The sequence below is a fragment of the Narcine bancroftii genome, chromosome 6, assembly GCF_036971445.1.
Source record: "Narcine bancroftii isolate sNarBan1 chromosome 6, sNarBan1.hap1, whole genome shotgun sequence".
Taxonomy (NCBI): Eukaryota; Metazoa; Chordata; class Chondrichthyes; order Torpediniformes; family Narcinidae; genus Narcine; species Narcine bancroftii.
Genome location: NC_091474.1, coordinates 15,185,699 through 15,202,313, shown reverse-complemented (window position 1 = coordinate 15,202,313; position 16,615 = coordinate 15,185,699). Strand labels below are relative to the sequence as shown.

Here is a 16,615-nt window from a genome sequence, read left to right as displayed (position 1 = left end):
AAATTGTGGCAGTGATATAGATATACAGAAGATGTTACCGGCTAAACAAAGCAATGAGAAGATCTGAATCTTATTTCTAGGAAATGTTTGGACATTGCTCTCTGTAGCCTTGGGAGTTATTGGCAAAGATACACAGATATTGCAAACTGGACTGAGAACTGCCATTGCAAGGAAATCAAAGAGTCAGAATCCAAGTTTATTGTCATGAACGTCACAAGATTCGGTGTTTTATGGCAGCTTCACAGTGCAAACATTCATATTATGAACCATCTTACAACAATAATAGAAAAAATAAAAATAGTAGAGCACGAAAAGTGAGGCAGTGTCTTTTGTTCATTCAGGAATCTGATGACAATGGGGGTAGAAGCTGACCTGTGTCGTTGGGTGCTTGTGTACCTTTCTCCTGATGGTAGCAGAGTCAAGAAGGCATGGCCTGGGCAATGGGAGTCTTTGAGGATAGATGTGAAATAAATGGCCCTTTTCAGATAGGAGAGACGAAACTAATGAAGTACTTCAGGGATCAGCTTTTGGCCCACTGTTGTTTACTATTTGCATTAGTGACCTGGAAGAGAGAACAAAATGCAAGGTTTGCAAATTTGCCACTGATGCAAAAACTGCTGTGCTCAACCATTGTATGTGTATTCATCTTTCTGAGCATGTCCATTGGTGGATTGTGCCTGTGGCCCCTCCCACAGACTCCTGAATAAAAGTGACTGCTCCACAGGCCCCTTCCCAGTCCAGGACAGCCCACCATCATGGATGAGATTCCATTCCATTGTGAATAAAAGCCTATCAGTTTTACAAAACTGAAAATGATTGAAGTTCAGAAAGATTTGGGTGTTCTGGTACACAAATCACAAAAGTTATCAGGTAGAGACCTACAAGTAGTTAATAGGGAAGGAGTTGGAGTTTAAGAATAGAAAGTTTTTATACAATTGTGCAGGGTGTTGGTGTGGTGATCTTGAATAGTCCACAGTTTGAGTCAAGGGATAGAGTAATATCAGTCCTAAGGAGTTTCACCCAGCTAATGCGCATGTTATTCAAGGGGCTGGACAGTTTCTTTCTTGGAATTCAGAAGAAGAAAGGATTACCTTATTCAGATGCACAAGATCCTTAGGGGGGGTGGCAGGGAGGTGTTGAGATGTTATCATAAATGGAATAGTTACAAACATGGGGACATTTTTTTTAAAGGGGCAGTCATTTTAAAACTGAAGCATTTAGAAATTTATCTCAGAGAGTCAATTCTCTGTCCCTGTGTGCGATGAGGACAGATCGTTCAATATAATTAAGGTGAAGGTAAGCAAAGATTGGAAAGACTGAGGAATTGGGGATGAAGGGGAAGTGGAATTTGTGAGCAGTATCAATTAAGCATGACCATATTGAAAGCCCTGGTGGCTTGCTCCTGTTTTTCTTGAGTTCCAAGAGAATCTTAAATCACAATACAGCATGTTGCAATTATTTTGTCAAAATTAAACAAAGCACTTCCATCTAGAGGAAATAGGTGATGGGCTTCCTCCCATTTGGAATGATGAATAGAAACCTACCATACTGTACATTCCTTGCAACAGAGAACCAATAACTTCTACCTCTGGCACCTTGTTACCCTCCCTAACTCCTTATGCAAGATTTGTAACACCAATATGCACTTTTTTCATTCAGTAGATCGGGAGAAATTTCACACAAATCTCAATGATCACAACTTAAAAAGTCCTGAAGAATCATCATGAGCCAAACATTTGGTTTGGGTTCATATTTAAGTGCAAGTTTTGGAGAGGGGAGGGGTATATTCATTTCCCTTTATGTGATTAAGTAAAATTGCACCTGAATGCAACCTCAGCAGAGAACAATTTCCCCTTTCAAATGCTTTTTTGTTCAATAATGTAGGACAGAGCAGCCATTGAAGAAATAATGTCTGCTCTGCAGCTGGACCAGAGTAAGTGCCAAGATATTTGGGAGTTATTTCTAATGAAGAAAAGAAATGTAATGCTTCAGTTTGGGGGGGGGGGTGGTGGGGAGGAGGCAAGGGTGTGATCAACTTAACAAGATCCTGGAATTAGAGGTCCATCTCCAGAGGACTTCAAGAAATGTAAACAAGTGTAATGGAGGCAGAAAGGATTAATTTGCCTGCCAATGTTTTGGTCATATTTAAATGATTTAGAGTACACACTGGTAAACTATCTAAAGTAATCAACAATACACTTCATTAAATATTTGGCAAACAGCACTTTGACTTGTAAAGAGTGAGGCTGTAAGTTGCTGTAGTCTTTCCTTCATTGATTCATGTTCGCATAAAGGTAAATACAGTAAATAGGTGAGGCTGTGTTACTCACATTTTGCACAGTGATTCTTTTTTTAAAAATTCTAATTATGTTCAACTTGTGCAATGGACATTCAAGAAAATAGTTTACCTTCTGAGAAACGATGTTCTGCATGAAGAACAGTACACCTGCCACATTCAGAGCATCTCAAGAAAACTATCTACCAACTTCTTATGTTCTCTGAATAGTACATCATCAATGGTGTGGCATTTCCAATGTAGAGGGTATTAATTCAACGACACTTTCATAAATCACATGATTGTGTCTGTTTGAAGTGTCGTGAACAAATTTGCTCAGGTTTCACCACAATAATTGTTTTCTTGAGAGTTAACATTTATTAATTGAATAATATGAGATACAGGAGATATTATTTTCTTTTATTTGTGGATTCCTAAGATTTAAGCATGCTTGCGGCTGATAATTTAGTATCGAGGAACTATACCCTGATGATGTTTGCTGTCTTTCAAGGTGACTTGAAAAAAAATTATAGCATTTTTGTTTTATAAAATTTTGGAATTTGCAGTGGTACCAGAAACAGAAGGGGGACAAAATTCCCCGCACTTACTCCCCCTCTCTCTCATAGAGAGCAGGTCACTCCACCAGATTTAATGATGAATGTCTCCACTACTTGTTTTACTGATGTTGTTCATTCCACACTCAAACATGCAGCTGAAACAAGCAGTTAATAGCAAAAAGGAGTTGAGTACAGATACCAATACAATTTTTTTAAAAAGGAATTTTACAGGTATTTAGATATGAAAGGAGTAAAGGTAGTTGTCGGCATTACAGAGAACATGGATGAGATGAGATAGAAGGCCAGTTTCTATGTCAAAGGAATCGACACAACAGCAAGGATATCTTGCTACAATTATAAAGGGTCTTGGTGAAAACACATGTGAAGTATTGTATGATGTACATTTTGGTCTCCTTACCTCAAAAGAATAGATTTGCCATAGTGAGTGGTTCTCAACCTTTTTCTTTCCATTCACATATCACTTTAAGTTTTCCCTATGCCATCAGTGCTCTGTGATTAGTAAGACATTGCTTAAGGTGGTATGTGAGTGGGAAGGGAAGATTGAGAATCACTGCTCTGGACCCAATTGTTACTGAAATATTTTGCTTGAGAAAAATTGTCATTGGCCCATTTCCTTTGGAGTTATGAAACCGCACGGATGGCAGTCTCTTCAATCTGAGGCGCCTGCAAGCTCACACCAAGACACAAGAGAAACTTGTCCGTGAACTACTCTTTGCAGATGATGCCGCTTTAGTTGCCCATTCAGAGCCAGCTCTTCAGCGCTTGACGTCCTGCTTTGCGGAAACTGCCAAAATGTTTGGCCTGGAAGTCAGCCTGAAGAAAACTGAGGTCCTCCATCAGCCAGCTCCCCACCATGACTACCAGCCCCCCCACATCTCCATCGGGCACACAAAACTCAAAACGGTCAACCAGTTTACCTATCTCGGCTGCACCATTTCATCAGATGCAAGGATCGACAATGAGATAGACAACAGACTCGCCAAGGCAAATAGCGCCTTTGGAAGACTACACAAAAGAGTCTGGAAAAACAACCAACTGAAAAACCTCACAAAGATAAGCGTATACAGAGCCGTTGTCATACCCACACTCCTGTTCGGCTCCGAATCATGGGTCCTCTACCGGCACCACCTACGGCTCCTAGAACGCTTCCACCAGCGTTGTCTCCGCTCCATCCTCAACATCCATTGGAGCGCTCACACCCCTAACGTCGAGGTACTCGAGATGGCAGAGGTCGACAGCATCGAGTCCACGCTGCTGAAGATCCAGCTGCGCTGGATGGGTCACGTCTCCAGAATGGAGGACCATCGCCTTCCCAAGATCGTATTATATGGCGAGCTCTCCACTGGCCACCGTGACAGAGGTGCACCAAAGAAAAGGTACAAGGACTGCCTAAAGAAATCTCTTGGTGCCTGCCACATTGACCACCGCCAGTGGGCTGATAACGCCTCAAACCGTGCATCTTGGCGCCTCACAGTTTGGCGGGCAGCAGCCTCCTTTGAAGAAGACCGCAGAGCCCACCTCACTGACAAAAGGCAAAGGAGGAAAAACCCAACACCCAACCCCAACCAACCAATTTTCCCTTGCAACCGCTGCAATCGTGTCTGCCTGTCCCGCATCGGACTGGTCAGCCACAAACGAGCCTGCAGCTGACGTGGACTTTTTTACCCCCTCCATAAATCTTCGTCCGCGAAGCCAAGCCAAAGAGAAAGAAAATGAAACTGTGCACATAACGAGTCAATTAGGCACAATTAAAACAGTGGTTTTCAAACTTTTTCTTTCCACCCGTATACCACCTTAAGCAATCTATTACTAATCATGGAGCACCTATGGCATAGGGAATACTTAAAGAGGTATGTGAATGGAAAAAAAAAAGGTTGAGAACCATTGCAAGGTAGTTATTTGAAGGGTGAAAGTGAAAAGATAAATTAAAAAGTTCCCAATGCATTATAGAAGTCAAATTAATACTCCTAAAGAATAATTTTTTTGCCAGAATTAACATTGTGAATATATTAGTCAGCTGTGACAATTCAGTAAGGAGGGAAGAGGTGAGGGAATCAGACCGAAAGGGCAAACCAGACTGAAAGCCCCCATGAAGCTTTCCAGTCAACTGAGATAGAAAACAATAAGTTGCAATGATCATTTGAACCAATATGTTGATTCTTAACTCTACTGAAAAAGAGCCAGCTGTCTCAATTATTATTTGAGAAACATTCAAGCAGGAAGAGACAAAACGCCAACGGGAAGTGTGTGAAGAGAGTAGGCGATTTGTAACAACAGGACAAGGTTCAACCAAATTATGAGAAAGATAACTGACCAAAAGGTTGATAAAATGGCACTCTTCCTCATCACTTGCCTGAACAGATTTTGCAATAATAAATGTTCTATCAACATTATTTCAGCTGTTCCTGCAGTATAAATGTGTATATCAGTAGATAATTGGGACAACCTTTGTCGTTCAAAATGAACAATTTGTTTTAACTTAAATACTGAACATAATTTTAATTCTCCACAAAATGCTTCAAAATTATTCTTTACTTTCAGAAGTTCCTTGTATTTAAATAATCGTTATATGTAATAGAATCATTAAAAGGGCTGAAAATAAGCTCAATTTTTTTTCTTCCAAATCTAGACTCGACATGACCAAAACAGATCTGAACTGAGGCCTGATAAGATAAACCATCGGCAACACCAGACTCTAGTCCTATTACTTCTAGTCAGCTCACTTGAACAAAACATCAGTCGTACCACCCTTAGTCAACAAAAGAGTGCTTGTGTTTCATCCAGCTCTTCAGAGAATATTTTAACAAAAAGTTCAACTCAACTTATCTGGAGATTGATATTCAGGGAGGAGAAAAATTTGGACTGGGGTAAGACTCCTCACCAATTAATTTCTAGATGGGGTCTTTCAACAGGTGTCAGGCAGGCCCTGAATGTAAGGTGCAAATTTAGATGCCTGAAAAAAGACTCTAAGAAATCTTCAATGGTGGAAATAAACAAAGGTGACAAGAAATTGGACCTATTTGCATTTTCATTAAACAAAAATGTTTTGCACATGTTTTGATCTGACTGCACTCTTGACCTGTTGAAAGCCCTCCTGTAACACACTTGCTGTGTTGAAGTTATGCAATTTATTCATCACAATTCATGACATCAGTGGCCATTTAATTACTCACAAAAATTGAATTGAGGTCATAACCTATGATCCTTGTTCGCAACCTTCATTAACACATTACACTGAAACAAGTGAATTATGGGTAGTTGCAAAGTCCCATCAATTTTGCATTTTATAAAGCTCATCCAGTCATTCTAATGTATTGAAGAAAGTTTTACTGGCAGTGCTGAGTACGGACAGAAGAATCAGTGAACTGATATTGTCACGTCACAGAAGCAGCCTCTGGAAAGGAATACTGTCAGCTCATTCCAAATCAGGGGAGTGTCACCGTCTGGATAGGACCTTCCAAGCCCATCCTACGGTTCCACCCCACCAACAGCCATGATCCAACCTCTCAGCCTCCCCTTCCTCACCACCCTATTAAATCCTTGTTTCCATTATAGGTCAGGCTTCACAGATTCTTACATGGAAGAAGCTGTGGTAATTTTTTTTTTAAATCAAAGATGTTCTAATTTTGTGACTTTCAGATAAAACATCAGGCTTGTTTAGAATGTAATCCAATTCATAGACTAGTTTGGTGTACTTTGTACATGTTTTATGCCCCAAAAATCATCAAGGGTACATCTGTTTCCATCCCTTGGTATCTGCAAGAATCATCCTGGTGGAGAGTAAAATCGATTGCTTCCTTTGCAATTTCTGAGTGTCTTTGCAAAACTATAGAGACTTTACAACTAGGATATGCTGTGGATTAATGGATTATTGCTTTGGAAAGCAACAGATGAACGGACCTGGTGCCAAAGTCTGTCTGAATGCAGTTTGCATTTTTAAGAGGGTCTTGTGTTTTTCTCTGTGAGGGAGGGGGAGAGAGAGAGAGAAAAAATTCAGTTCTACAGTTCAGCAGCAGCAGCATCTGGGACTGGAACAAGACAAGCTGGCAAGCTTGTGGAAAAACCCCATTTTGAAAATGGGTTGTGAGCCTGGTCAAAACCCTTGTGGTCCATTCAAGAGGAGATGGCGGCTATATAATATTTCAATTGAAATAATGGAAACAGAAAAGGAACTCTGTGGTAATCTGAAAGAAGAGGTTATCATCTGGAAAACTCTGATAGGGCAAGTTTCTTCAACAAGACACTGAAGTGGCTGATCAGAAAGAATTAATTTGTGTGTGTGTGTGTCGAATGAGTAACAAATCTCTCTGAAAACTGTCAAGAACCTTCCTGAGCAGTAACCATTTACCTTTCAAGCACCAAAGCCTGGTGAAGATTCATAAATGTTAAATTCTGTGCACAGTCTAAGAATTGCCTAATACCAGTGAACTTGGAGGAGTGAGAAGTGAGATTGGACTGTGAATCAAAGAACTTTTCTGAACTTATACACACATTACATATACGTGCACTTAGAATTAGAAGGAGGGTAAGTTAAGTTAATCGTAATAAGTTTGATCCTGTTTTCATGTTTAAAGATAATTAAAAGTAACTTTTGTTTAAGTAACCATTTGTCTTGGTGAATTTCTATTGCTGCTGGGTTTTGGGATTTTCTGGGCTCATAAAATTTGTCATTGATGAACTCCCACATGATCATCTTCACTTCAATTGTTAGTCATTTCCAATGGTATTTTTTTCTCAATATAGCTGATTAATTCTAATATAAATTAAGTTCAAAGCACAAAATGTGCCTTGGTGCAAATAATAGGTTATATTCAGATTTCATATTTATTAGTACATACATGACATCACATACAACCCTGAGATTCCTTTTACCTGAGGACACGGCAGAATTATCACTAATTGGTAGTCAAAAAGTAAGCTGTACGCAAGGTAAACATGTGAACAATCAAAAGAACTGTTGACACGTGATGAATCTAAACAACTGACTGTACAATACAGAGAGAGTAAAGAAAAATCAATGAAGTGCACAAGTAAGAATCCTTAAATGAGTCTCTGATTTACTTTATCAATGTTAGAGAGGAGTAGCTGTTCCTGAACCTGATGGTGCAACAACTAGACCTCTTTCCTGATGACAGCAGCAAGAACAGAGTGTGTGCTGAGTGGTGAGGGTCTTTGATAGTTGCTGCTGCTCTTCGGTGGAAGTGTTCCCTGAAGGTGTACTCGATAGTGGGGAGGGTTTTGCCTGTGATGTCCTGGGCTACGTCCACTTCCTTTTGGAGGGCTTATGCTCTGGGGTGTTGGTGGTCCCATACCAGACCATGATGCAGCCTGTCAGCACACTTTCCACTGCACCTCTGTAGAAATTTGCCAGGGTTTCTGGTGTCATACCAAGCCTCTGCAAACTCCTGAGGAAGTAGAGGCACTGATGTACTTTCTTCATGATGCAATTGGTGTGTTGGGTCCAGGAAAGATCCTCAGAGATAGTGAATCCCAAGGACTTAAATTTGCTCACCCTTTCCACCTTTGATCCCCTCAGTGATCACTGAATTGTATACCTCTGGCTTTCCCTTCCTGAAGTCAACAATCTGCTCCTTAGTTTTGGTGATATTGAGTGCAAGGTTGTTGTTGGTGCACCATTCAGCCAAGTTTTCAATCTCCATCTGTAAACTGACTCATCCCCTATCTTCTTTACAACCCACTACCGTGGTATTGTCGGCAAATTTGTAGATGGTGTTATTGTCGTACCGAGCTAGACAGTCATAGGTGTAAAGTGAGTAGAGCAGGGGGCTAAGTACACAGCCCTCTGATACTGATGGAGATTGTGGAGGAGAAGTCCTTACCAATCTTCACTGATTGTGGTCTGGAGTTGAGGAAATCCATGATCCAATTACACAGTGGGGTGTTAACTCCAAGGTCTTGGAGTTTGTTGATCATCTTTGAGGGAATGATGATGTTAATTGCTGAACTGGAGTTGATAAAGAAAAGAAATTGAAAGATATTGAAAAAGAGAATGTCGAATACTTGGCAAACAAAGAGAAGCAGAACAAACAGCACCCATGGAGTTAAAAGAACAGCTAACATTGCACATCAGCAATATTTTAGAGTCCTGACCTGAATGGTTGACTTGATGTAGGGCTCAAGCCTGAAATGTTAGTTAGGTATTTTTATATTTGCAATACAAAGTATGCTGTTTTGACCTGCTCAGTTTCTCAAGCTTTGTGTTTTTACTTCAAATCACAGTGTCTACAGACTTTTGAGTTTTACTTTTTATTTTTATTTCCTCACGATTCCAGCATCTGCAGTTTCTTGTGTCTCTAAAATAATTACAATAATTACTTCATGTCTGTTCATCAGTTAACACTAACAGAAGCAGATTGATATTATTTCTGATAAAAGGTCACACACTGAAAAATTAACCCAGTTTCTCTCTCCACTGTTGCTGTCTATTCCCAAAATATTCTGCTTTCATTTCAAATTTCTCACAATTGCAGTTTTTTTTTGCTTTCCTATTAATATTACGTATTTCATTGCTGGTGGTACAATATTAATGAGTACGAATTATCTCATGGCATTTATCAAAGTGGCAAGGAGGTGGATACCTCTCACTTGCCCACTATTCAAGGTCATTCCCTCTGCTAACCCCACAGCAGTGCTAAACTTTGGTGATCACATTGTTCTTTTTTTAAATTAGATATACAGCATGGTAACAGCCCATGAGCCCATTTCGCCCAAATATATGCTGGGAGAAAAACAGAGCTCCTGGATGAAACCAACGCAGGCACGTGGAGAATGTACAAACTCTTGTCAGACAGCACCAGATTTGAAACCCAGTCCTAGTCACTGACTCTAATAGCATTGTGCTAACGGTATTCTAACCATGCCACCCTCCAAGCCAACCATGTCCATAAGGTCCTGCCATTTCACTGTGTTGGCTGTTTAATGGTGTGGAATGTTATAAGTTTTCTGAGCTCCCCATACAATTGTCCAGAAATCATCTTCTGTGCTGAGAGATGAGAGAAAAATCACTCTAAGCTTAACCAAATCTTTTTTTTTTAAACTTTATTTATTAGTTCAAAAAAAAAATAATATATGACATCTTTCTTTCTTTGGCTTGGCTTCGCGGACGAAGATTTATGGAGGGGTAATGTCCACGTCAGCTGCAGGCTCGTTTGTGGCTGACAAGTCCGATGCGGGACAGGCAGACTGACAATTAACCATACACATGAACGTTATTTTTTAATATGTAGGGAAAAAAGAAAAAAAAAGAGAAAAGACCCCCCACCCCCCTTCAGCCAACTCTCCTAAGGAGAGCCATAAAGAAAGAAAAAGTATTAAAGAAAAATTAAATATACATATTAAGATCTAATAGCTTAACCAAATCTGTGATATGTCAAGACTGGGACACAGGAAGGGAAAGTTAGGACCTGTCCACAAACCACCAGAAGCCTTTTACTATTTTAAATACCCCTAGTGACATATGAAAAGACATTTAGAAATGTTAAATAAATAAAGACAAATCATTTTGAAAAATTAAAATTAAACATGTAAAAAGTTTTAAACATAAATAAATTTGGTTAAGTGAGTGGGCAAGAGTCCAGCAGGTGGAGTACAATGTTGGTAAATGTAAGGTTGTCCACTTTGGAAGGAAAAATGAAAATCAGGTTATTGTTTACCATATTTTCACTCATATAATGTGCAGAAAATCATAAATGGAGTGAAATATTTTTGTACAGCATGCACACGCATATACCAACTTTCAAGAGTAATTACATGAGACAAATCACATTCCATGGTCCCACTATCTTTCACAATTAATTTCCTACAATTAACCCAATCAACTTCCCCCAGAGGTGTCAATCACCCATTATATACTGCATTATCAGAGCATTAACAAGTTTGGAGAGGAATCAATTAAATAGATCAAAGACAGGCTTTAGAATTAAATAGGATTTTAATTCGGTCTTGATTTCCAAAGTCTTTCTTTAAAGCCTTCCTCGTTAAAATTAGTTTATAATTGAGAATTTTATGGTTTGATTTCACGTAATGAGGATGATTAAACTGAATCATCCTAATGTTGTCTCAGATCAGAGACACTTGAAATGTTAATCTCCTGCCTCAGGGGACAGGTCTAAGCAATTAAGGTGCAGTGCTCTAGATCAAAAATTCCCACACCTGTACACATTCTCTCCATGCTGCTATTACAATCCCATGCTCACTATAAGTTGCTAGTTTGACTTTCCATGCCCGCTATAAATTGTGTGCTTTCTTTCAACATGTAAAAATATTCTCGGATTGGGTTCACACACATATAATGTGCATGGGGGGGGAGGTGTACCTGGCTTGTAAAAATGCATATAATGTGCACATTATATGTGTAAAAGTACGGTAAATGGCAAGTGATTGCAACATGCTATAGTGCACAAGGACTTGGAAGTGCTTGTGCATGAATCGTAAAAGGTTGGTTTGCTGGTGCATTGCTAAAGGATTGAATTTAGGAGCAGGGAGGTTATGATGTAACTGTACAAGGTACTGGTCCTGTCCCGCATCGGACTTGTCAGCCACAAACGAGCCTGCAGCTGACGTGGACTTTTTACCCCCTCCATAAATCTTCGTCCGCGAAGCCAAGCCAAAGAAAGATACAAGGTACTGGTAAGGCCACATCTGGAGTACTACATACAATTCTGCTCTCCATACTTTGGAAGTGGTGCAGAGGAGGTTCACCAGATTGATTCCAGAAATGAGCGGGTTAGCCTATGAGGAGAATTTGAATCATCAGGGACTATACTCACTGAAACTTAGAAAAATGAGAGGGGATTTTATATAAACATAAAAATTATGAAAGGTGTAGATAGGATAGATGTAGGTAAGATGTTTCCATTGGTGTGGGGAGACCAGAACTAGGGGACATGGACTCAAGATTCGGGGTAGTAGATTTAGGATTGAGATGAGGAGGAGGTTTTTCTTTCCCCAGAGAATGGTGAATCTATGGAATTTGTTATCCATTGAAGCAGTGGAGGCTACCTCAGTAAAATATATTTAAGACAAGGTTGGATAGATTTTTACATAATTAGGGAATTAAGGCATATGTGGAAAAGACAGGTAGGTGGAGATGAGACTATTATCAGATCAGCCATGATCACATTGAATGGCAGAGCAGACTTGAAAAGCATATCAAATTCCAAAATTCTTCCTCTCTAAATGAGAAGCCAGGTCACTATCTATCATGAGTTAGTGTGAAGCACAAACTCACTCCAAAGGCTCAGGGGCAATGATCAGAGCTGATCGTCCTCTGCGGTGTTGAGGGAATACAGCATTGTCAGAACATCTATCTTTCAGATGAGATTTTAATCTGTCAACCTCTCATCCCTAATGCTTTGGCCAATATTTAGTCCCCAGTCAACATCGCTAAGGAATACTCAGATCAGAGTGGAGCTTATGTTGTTCCTGTGTGGAAGTCAGCTGTTCTGATAGCTGTAAGGACAGAAACTCTGAATACAATAACAGCACATGGGTATTATCAAAGTATTCACCAACTCAATTTCTCTTAAAACAGTGGTGCAAAGCAAAGGAAATCATGGATGGAAACACTTAGACTAATGGCTTATTATGGAAGAAGTACCTCTCACGGGGGAAATAATAAATCATATGTATCAAATGACTTAACTGGCTCAGTTTTTCACAGGGAAAGGCAATGTGTTGGTCTCTGATGTCATGTTTTTTTTTCCTTAAACAATTCTTCATTATTGGAAAAATAATATTTTGGTGTTTAACTATTCTTCTTCGCTGCCAAAAAATGCAACAAGGCAGCCAGCAGTTTTTTTTTAAATCATCTCATGGACCCTAAATGAATGGCCCAAACAGAAAAGTCACCAAGATGAGAAAATGCACCTGCCCTAAACATCCAGAGAAGACTCTCAATTCAGAAATTCGATACAACATGCTTCAAGATGCTGAGTGTTTCACGGACCAATGTACAAAAGAAGTGATGCAAGATAAAAATGTGCTAGTCATGGTAGAAGAGTGTAGCATATACTTGCTATTGTGTTGGGAAAGTGTATCAGGTTCGGTGGGTTCCCAAAGAGAACGTGTTACAATCACATGAAACTTTAATTATCACATGGGAGACAAACAGGGCAGAACATTAAAGGTATTCAATTACTATTTCACTTAAGCAATGATATAGACATTTAGGTTGGACCTAGGTTGGACTCCAACAATACTCCACACGCTCACGCACTTGAGTAGATACACTAAAAAAAGGGACTCTTACACACAATCCCCTTACCAATGGGGATTTGGCTCTCTGCAAGTATTGATCTATCACAATACTACAGCTTAGCTTCAGTATCGTACACATCTTACCCTCGACACTTTCAGCAACATCTACAGTAGTGACCTTGTGTGGAGCAACGTCCGGAGCTTGAACTACAAGGCAGAGAGAAAGAATGTGCTGTGTGTTGGTGTTATATACAGTGATAATCTGTGCCTCCTGCCAATAATGACCCTAGGTGATTTAAATTAGCCAACAGCAAGGTGTGCACTAATGAGTGGCTGGAGTTCAACCTTGTTTGACAGGTGATGTGACCTTCGAATAAGTTTCAGGAGGGGAGCACATGCGACCACCCACAATACACACATTCCAGACAGGCAGGGAGGCCACGTTTCCTCCACTCACAACAGCTGCAAATGTACAATGAAGACTGGACAATCCTGCTCACTGACAAGGTACTGCTTTGTCGCTGCAACGCCAGTGACCCCGGTTTGAATCTAGTGCTATCTGTAAAGAGTTTGTAAATTTTCCCTGTGACCTGCGTGGGTTTTCCCCAGGGGCTATGATTTCCTCCCACAAGTTGGTCGACTAATTGGGTGTAATTGGACAGTATGGGTTTCACCAACTGGAGAGGTCTTTTGTATTGTTAAAAAATTATAAAATTCAAATTCATGGACACAATTAGTTCTCAGTTCTACCTGTGAAATTAAGAAATAATATTAAAGTCTTGGCTACTCCAATCCATTTGAAAGATGATTCAGAGAATCACCATACCTCTCTCTTAAATCAGTCACCAGCATGCAAGGTGTTGTTCCACATCCTGCACCTCATTACAAGAACACAGTATGAATTGGAGGGGAGAAGTGGGCAACTTCCTTGGTTCAGATCATTCACAGAAAAAGAGGGCATTTTGGCCAAAGATAAATATAGCAGCCTTAAACTTGAGCCCAAGTTACCCTCCAAGATGATCAATGGTGGTAGATGTTCAAAATGGCGACATAGAACCATGGAAGCATAGAACAGTACAGCACAGAAACAGGCTCCTTTGGCCCATCTAGTCTGTGCCAAAACTTTTTTTTTTGGCTAGTCCCATTGACATCTGGGACAATAAGAAGGAAAAGAAACTGACTTAATTAATCTATAAGATATAATTTGGCTTCCTTGATACTGAGAAATAGCAGCATTTTTGCTTCTGTTATTACAATTGTTTGAAACTATATATTTCATACATTTTCTCTTGGTGTAGTCTTTCCCAACTTTACTGTGCTTCTACTTGGTGACCCAATACCCATCCAAATATATGGCATTAAGATATGTCAGAAAGGGTAACTAAATGGAATATTCTGCTCCAGACGGATTGTGGCCTCCTTACTTGCCATTTTAATTTCATTAAGAGCAGAGCTTTTACCTCCATTAAAGATATGCATTGAGTTATAGGCATGGTCAACATTTCAGTGAAGTATTGTTACTTCTGTTACAATAAAATCCCCCCCCCCCCCCCCCGTATCCACCACCTACAGGGATTGCGAGTGTCAGATATGCAAATTTTCCCATTGACTGAGACACACTCTTACAACCCATAAGTAATATATCTCTTTTTTTTGCCATTTGCTTGGGTTACCAGTGGCTTGAATTCTGGATACCGGGGCTTTTACTGTTCTTGCATTCTCTAAATGAAAGACCAGTCTGGTCCTTCTGGGCGGTCAAGTGGATGGAAAATGGCAATGACATAACTGGAAGAAGATCAGGCTTAAAACACAAAAGTCTGTAGATAGTTGAAGTAAAAATACAATGCTAGAGAAAGTCAGCAGGTCAAACAGTGTCCTTTATAGAGCAAAGATACACAGACATCACCAATGTTTCAGGCTTGAGCCCGGTCAAGGGTAACTAATCAGATTAGGATGCCTCGTCAGCATTTTCACCAGATTACCAGAAGCAGACTGACTGTGAACTCAGGTCTTTTGCTGTTTCTTGGCCACAAAAATGAGATTTGCTGATGTGTTTGCCTGCATAATAAAGATGCAATCAATTCATGGAATATTATTGGTGTGGACCTCTAGGATAAGATGAGGCATCACATAATGTGACCTTTTCTATCACCCTAAACCATCTCTATTCCAATCAAATAGCCAGTAATGCAGGATAAGTTTATACAGTGTTTAGAAATATTATTTCTTATAATATAGGCTTGCAATTAAACTTCAAAAAACAATGATCATTAAAAAGAATTTTCATTCCAATTCAAGCACATGCTGTTTCCAAGATTCTCATTTTAGCTGTAAATCCAGGGCTGTTGTTCCTGGTGGGAGCAATTTATCTTCCGTTACTTACACAAAGCCCAGCATCTGTTGCACTTTTGAAATTCTGTTCCATTCATCTCAGTATTGTCACCCAATTATCTTTTAAATTTAAATTTATTTTATTTTAAAGTTACATATAGCACTGAAACAGGCCAATTCAGCATTACCCCCAATTTACACCTCACTAACCTACACCCAAATGGTTTTTTTTGTTCCTCTTACCTAATCTAAGCCCAAAGTTTATCAATTGGAACTATTACAAAATAAATAGTTAGTGGAATTCAGTCATTTGTCTCCGCTCCAATAAAATTATTGCTGATCTTTCATCTCAGCTCCACTTTCCTGCAGGCTCGCCATTTAGAAGGTTGCTCAAGAACCTTGACAACATCAAGGATTAGTTCGCCCATCCTCCTTCTAAGTATCTATTGCCTTCATCGTCATCTCCAGTGTGCAGCAGCGTACCAATGAGAAAGACAAAGTCTATTTCCTGCACCAAATTTCACCTCCAGTGTTAATGGGTTATGATTCTGGAATTGCTCTTAACTAAAGTTACCATGGGTGCATCTCATCACTAGGGGTCAGTCATGACTCCAAAGGCTTGCCATTGTTTTCTCAAAGGCTAATTAGCAATGGTCAATAAATTCTGCTGCCTGCAGTGATACCCTGTGTTTGAGTCTAAAGAAAACAGATCCTAAATTTTTTAAGACCCTTTTAGAAGTTTAAAAGTAGAGATGATAAAATCTAAAGCACAAATAGAAAGTCCTGGAACAGCTCCACAGAGACAGTTAATGACTGGTTGTGAAACCATTCAACAGACCGCTAAAACTTTAGTCCATTTTTAATCACTCCACCTGGCTTTATAAATAAAAATCCGTTCTTGCAAAGGCAATATTATCTAATGGCAGGTAGATGATCAAGAGGTGCTTTGTCTAAATGGAGTTTTGAGATAAGGATCATTATCTCCGAATAGGACTGATATCAATACTTTTTTTTAAAGTGGAATTCATTAGAATTCTTATTTGCAATGTACAACACTAACTTGAATAGCACCAGAAATTGATCCTTTAAATCCTGGCACGTTAAAGGTGTGGTGGTTTTTCTCAATTCAATGGGGTACATCTCCTGACTAAGAAGCATCGTCATCAGTGGTGCTCAAAAGAATCAGCTCATACCACTCTGAAAAACAGCACGA

General features: G+C 39.6%; 2 long non-coding RNA genes across 3 annotated transcripts in view; one reads left to right on the top strand and one right to left on the bottom strand.

Annotated features, from left to right (window-relative positions):
- Positions 1-5,726, top strand: part of LOC138735747 (uncharacterized) — a 66,486-nt gene extending 60,760 nt beyond the window's left edge. Inside the window, exon 3 of the long non-coding RNA XR_011339929.1 lies at positions 5,483-5,726. This is a non-coding gene — a long non-coding RNA (uncharacterized lncRNA). The remainder of the gene's footprint in view (positions 1-5,482) is intronic.
- The window catches only part of LOC138735748 (uncharacterized), a 43,554-nt gene continuing 27,176 nt past the window's right edge, over positions 238-16,615 (bottom strand). For both annotated transcript variants that reach the window (XR_011339931.1, XR_011339930.1), the window contains one exon: positions 238-562. This is a non-coding gene — a long non-coding RNA (uncharacterized lncRNA). The remainder of the gene's footprint in view (positions 563-16,615) is intronic.